The 5,928-nt window shown below is 49.7% G+C and overlaps 1 non-coding gene across 1 annotated transcript; it reads left to right on the top strand.

Moving 5' to 3' along the window:
* Positions 1–2,754: 2,754 nt before the first annotated feature.
* On the top strand, positions 2,755–2,827 carry TRNAV-AAC (transfer RNA valine (anticodon AAC)). Its single transcript has one exon. It is a non-coding gene; the product is annotated as a tRNA-Val (tRNA).
* Positions 2,828–5,928: the final 3,101 nt, after the last annotated feature.

The following is a 5,928-nucleotide window of genomic DNA, read 5'->3' as shown; positions in this document are numbered from 1 at the left end:
CATCAGTAGTTTGAATTAGATTCGTGGTTTCAAACAGTGGCTTATGACTAGTGCTAAAACAACAAGGATAATACAGAACATACAAGAATGCATCATGTGCTAAGGGTGAGTGTGTTTCATGCGACTTTTGCTCAGATGTGTCTTTTGTATGTACATTGAGCTGTAATGTAAAATACATTTTTGGGTCTTGTTAAAAATGTAGCAGCAGTGTTGAATTGGAGGATGTTCTGGGGGCAGTTGGTTTGGCTTCATAAGAGAATAAAATTAGAGGAGAATTAGATCCTCTATTAGAAGAATTTCATGACCCCCTCCACCCCTAGCTGACTTTAAACACAGGTTCCCTACGGCAGCCATGAGAGCGCTGCACTGGTTCTGGAACTGGAGCCAGACCAGAACCAGCTTCTGTGTAGTAGCCTTGCGTGGGCCTTTCCCCAGCCCGCCACTCGGCCCTCCAGGAGTCAGACTGGCCTGGTTTCTCTACAGTCGTCGTGAAATGCTCAGGGTCACTTACTTGGGCAGGGAGGGAGCCAGTACTGCTCCAGGATCTGAAGGGAAGCTTGAGGAGGCTGAGCAGGAGGTGGGAACCAGCCCCGGGTTCTCGTCCCTGCACGGACCCTAAAGGGCTGTGTGACCTGGGGCGCACACTCTGAGACTGGGCCTTCTGTCTTGTTTCCCACACAGAACTGTTCTCATGCCCCACAGAAGAGACAAAAACAGCAGTTCAGTTAACACATGTTTGCAACAGAAAATGGTGTTGTGCCTTTTGTTTCCTCTGAGTAGGGCCGAGGGGGCCTTGGGTACGTAAGACAAGCAGGTGCTGCGGCTGAGCTGAATGCCCAGCAAACCGGAAGGAGGAAGTTGAAGTGGCCTGAGGAAAAATACAGGAAGTGGGAGAAAGGAGTCAGTCTGGGAGAAGAGCTGAGCCCTCCCAGGACAGGCTTTTCATCAGATGTCTGTGTGACTGGATCTCTGTGGGAGCCCAGGAGGGGATAGAAGTCTGCCCTTAGAGGCTGCTGGGGATCCCCTGACAACCAGCACATGGCAACATGCTTAGGCCCGTCAGCTGTCCTGGCAGAGGCCACCAGATCCATGTATGTCTTCTGAGTGTAAAAGCCTTAAACTCCTCCCTTCATAGCTGCCGGACCAAGTCCAGACCCCAATTCTGTGTCCCCAGGCCTCTTTCCTGGTACCTTCTGACTGCCCCGGGGGCCCCGCCACCTCCTCTGAGACTCCCCTCCCCCAGCAGCACCCAGCCTTCCAGAGGCAGCTGCCCTGCCCTCCCGAGTGACAGGTAGAGCTACTGATGCAGCCACGATGCCTGAGCGCCCGCCCCGCCACGCCCAGTGAGTCACGCAGGCCTGGCCCATCAGCCCAGCGCTCCCAGGTTGCTTTCCCGGATGCCTGGCTGAGCCCCAGCAAGGCCGACCTCCTCTGTCAAAGCTCTGTCGGACCAGCCTGGAGTCTCTTCCGGAAGGGCCCCTCTCTTCTGCGGAGAAGAGGCAGGAATGGCATTTTCTCAGCCTGTCAGCCCTTGTCATTGCCACTTAAAAGAATCTATTACTTAATTTAAAAACGTACAAAGGATAAAAACAGAAAAGTTAATAGAACTACCAATTGCTGATCAACGTATAAAAATAAACACATATAACTTTGAAGAGGTCACTTTCAACTCCAAAAGAATTAGGAATCAGTCTCATGGGGCAGTATTTCCCTGAGTCCATCCTGAGAGATACTAGTTCCTTGAGATGTTAACACTGGTGTCTGGGGAAAATAGCGTGCAGTCAAATGTAGTTGGGAAAGGCTGCGTCTCCTTTTCCTCTTGGAGAGACCACAATATACATCTTCACATTAAAGGCTATGAAGAAGTCCAGCATTTCCCAGACTAATTTGATAGATCCTTTTTTATAAAACACTTGTTTTGTAAAATCTCACAGTACTACCATCTTACAGTAATGCACAATAACTCTATGTAAAGTTCCAACTCTAACCAGTATTGAACTCTTAATATTTGAGTCTCTCTGTATTGTTTGGAGTTGCTCGTTAAACCACGTAGTTAACTCATTTCAGTCTCCTGTAGCTGGAATGCAGCTGGTACACTAGAATGTGGAGGGAGAAGGCACATCGTTTGCTGGGTCACAGAGGACTTGAACTTCCCACTGGAGAAAAGTCTTCTCCCGGATATTCAGTACATTTCAGTTCCTGAAATGACCCTTTTCATGTATTTGTCGTGATACATATTGCATGTCCTACAGCCCTCCACACCCCAATAGAAGAGAATAGAAGCTCTTGTGTGTCTTATATCCAGAAAGCCTGGGGCAGGGCCTGATGAGTATGAAAAGCTCAGTGTACATCTGCTGACTGATTTGCTTGTGGGGACTGTAGCTAAGATTGTTAGAACTAGTCCAACCTCATGGTTTCACAGATGGGGGAACAGAGGCATGGATGCAGACTTCTGTGAGCCCAGTCAGTCATGCATAATCCATAGGTTTCTTTTTTGTAAATATTAGTAGCCACTAATGATGAGGGTTAGTTATTTTCCCCTACAATCTCCCTGCCAGGTTATCATGAAAACAGATCTCAGAACAAATTCTGCTACCCATGCAAATATCTGTAAAACAAGCATTTACTAGCAAGTAGCCACAAAACCGGTTCATACAGTCTGGTCTGTAAAGTCAGGGAAGGCCCCGCTCTCTGTCCTTTTAGGTGCTCTGTCACCTTGTATGAGGGGTCCACTCAAGACAGATGCAACAGGGAGGAGGGTATAGCTCAGTGGTAGAGCACATGCTCAACATGTATGAGGTCCTGGGTTCAATCCCCAGTACCTCCATCAAAAAAATCTATAAATAAGTAAATAAATCTAATTACCCACCCCCCCAAAACAAAGAAAGATACAACATTCTAGAGGCAGGATTCAGTTAGACTGATGGTTATAGTAGGCAACCAGAATCCCTTGGGATACGGCACCCCTCACAGATTTAGCCCAGAGCATCATCCTTAAGGGAATTTTTTTTTTTCACTCTGAGGAAGGAATGGGTGGTGCCCCTCAATCATTTTAGCCAACCTACGTATCTTGAGTACTACAAGCATACTTTGTTTTATTGTACTTTGCTTTATTTCGCTTTGAAGATATGGTGCTTTTTACAAACTGAAGGTGTGTGGCAACCCTCGTGCTAAGCAAGTCTGTCGGTGCCAATTTTCCAACAGCGTTTGCTCACTTCACATCTCTGTGTCACATTTTGGTAATTCTTGCAATATTTCAAGCTTTTTCATTACTTGTTATGGTGATCTGTGATCAGAGATCTCTGATGTTACTATCGCAGAAAGATTATGCCTCGAAGGCTCAGATGGTGATTAGCATTTTTTAGCAATAACGCATTTTTAAATTAAGGTATGTACATTGATTTTTTTAGCCATAATGCTATTGCACACTTAATAGACTATGGAATAGTGTAAACATAACATTTATATGAACTGGAAAACCAAAAATTCATGTCACTCACTTTTATTGTGGTATTCGTTTTGTTGTAGTGGTCTGGACCCCAACCTGCAATATCTCCAAGGTGTGCCTGCACTAATTTCACCAAAGGAGAGCTTATTTCTAATACCTGTTATGCTGGCTAGTAGGCTGTGAATCTCACTGATGCATTCATTATGGCATTCTCTATGCTGATCAGTACTGAGACAGGGAGAGCCGCAGGGCTGTGCTGAGCTGACTGTGCGACTGTGCACATCTCAGACATGGTGGGAGTATTTACACTGCGGAAAGTGCTGACAGGGTCCCCCTGCCTCTTCACAACCACCACTACCACCAGAGAGTCAGTTTTTAAACATTGACCAGCACACCACTGGGTAGCTGAGTGCTCTCTTGAGTGTGGCCTTTCTGATAAAATGTTGACTGACCACCTCACCCTCATGACTACCTCTAGGCTTGTAATGCTCAGTCATGGCTGCACTTTAGAAATTTGCTGGGACCTTTACAATAATACTGATTCCCGGGGCCCTAATGGTGGAGATTCTGACTAAACTGGACTGGGGTGGGGCTTGGATATCAGACTACATGTAAAGCTCCCCAGGTGGTTCTAAACTGCAGCCAGGGTCACACTTACACCTGTATGTTGCACTATTTATGCCACATATTCTAACAAATAGTTATTGGCAAAAGCAGGATTGGCACCAGGCCTGCTGACCCCTAGCCCAGAGCTCTTGGCAAAAGGAGGGAAAAATTGAAAATGGGTTGTCATTTCTGAGATTTCTGTGTTTGCAAATGTGTCTGAGGAGCAACCCATGGCCCTTGGGGGTCAGGCTGGGGATGAGGAGGGACAATGAAGTTGCTCAGGAGCCTGGGAAGGGCTGTGCCCCAAAGAGCTCCAGGCTCCCTCTGCAGGGGTGTCTCAGCCTCATCCTTCAGGGCCTCGCACAGGGGCTCAGGGAGAGCGGAGAGGGACCACTCAGGTGTGTGCATGTCACTAGGGAAGATTTGAAAGACCAGAGAGAGTGAAGCTAGAGAGGCCAGAACTACAGCCAGGGGCAACTGAAAACCCGAGTTGGGAAGGAGGCTAGGAGGCTAACCCCCAGGTAGAGGGAGACAGCCCAGCCCTCCGAGGGCAACGTGCTGAGCTAGCCTCCCTGGGGATGGAGACAAATGTCTTAAAGAGTGGATGTAAGACTAGCTCTGTGGGGCTGGGTGAGGGAAGCTAGTCCCACAAAGAGGGATAACGAGTTGTTTCTTCCTCCTTAAAGGACAGAAAGGACAGCTTCTAACCCTGCGGTAGATGCCCTCAGTTATTCATTTGAAGGTGACCCTCAGCAGCCCCTGTTTCCAGGTCTCTAGGCAACCTTGCTGGGCTTGCTCCTTCTGTACCAGGAAACTGGCTGCCTTTCCCCTCCAGGGCAGGGCATTGCTTCTCTCCACACCCCCGTCCTTACTTTCTTCCTTCTAGGACAGAGCCCTGGGGGCTGGGCCAGCCCGGTCTCTCTCTCTGGGAGGCTTGGGAGTCCAAGGCCAGGGACTTGGACAAGCATGCCATTCCTGCTGTCACCACCAGGGACCCCACCCAGCCCTGCCTTGAGCTCTCAACCTCTCAGCCAAATGTTTAATTCCTGAATGCCACAAACACGGATTGCCTGGCTCCCAAGCCCCAGACTGAGCTAGGCTTTCAGGGAAAGGAAACAGCAGTGAGTCAAGCAGGGGCCGTGGGAGACAGACTCACAGCCAGGAAGACAGACACAGACCCCAGGCTGAGGAAAGGCTGGGTGTGGAGTGGCTGTGTCAGGCCTGGGCTGAATGTGTGCCAGGGTGGGGGGGTCACTGATTTGGCCTGGCTATCAGAGCGACTTCTCAGAAGAGGAGGCCCTTGGGGCAGAGTTGGGATCTCACCTGGCCACAGAGACTTGTTGGGGAAAGGCCTTCAACAGGGATTCTATTACAAAGGAAACTGCGGGGGCCCCATCCCCGTGGGGGCCCAGCCCGACACAGGAATGCTTCACCTTCCTAGATGCAGCCCTCCCGACCCCTTAGGCTGAACAATTCCACTTCCTTATTCCATTCGTGCCTTGCACACTCATTTGCACACTTTAACACCTTAGCGGTAAATTCTTGCTCTTTTCCCATAGTCTTCTCTCTTGACAACTGTGGAAAGCAGACATTTCTATGTACCCTGCATGAGGCACACTCGCACTCTCCCTGGAGCGCCGCTGTATACATTACAACGACCCTCTCCGCTCCTTAGCAAAGGCCTTTCCGAAGTTGCACGCAACCTCTTTTGCAAAACCCTCGCCCGCGACCCTCCCTTCGCCTCCTCCGGGTCCTGGGCCGCAGCCACGCCCCCGTCCCGCCCCCTCCCAGAGGCTGGGCCTCAGCCTCTCGCTCATTGGCCGCTGGAACTGACTGGTCGCGGGCCCGGGCTGTGATTGAGGCTCGCGGGTGTC

Source organism: Camelus dromedarius, chromosome 8 (assembly GCF_036321535.1).
Source record: "Camelus dromedarius isolate mCamDro1 chromosome 8, mCamDro1.pat, whole genome shotgun sequence".
Taxonomy (NCBI): domain Eukaryota; kingdom Metazoa; phylum Chordata; class Mammalia; order Artiodactyla; family Camelidae; genus Camelus; species Camelus dromedarius.
Note: the sequence above shows the minus strand (reverse complement) of the source record. Positions and strands in the feature narration are given on the sequence as shown.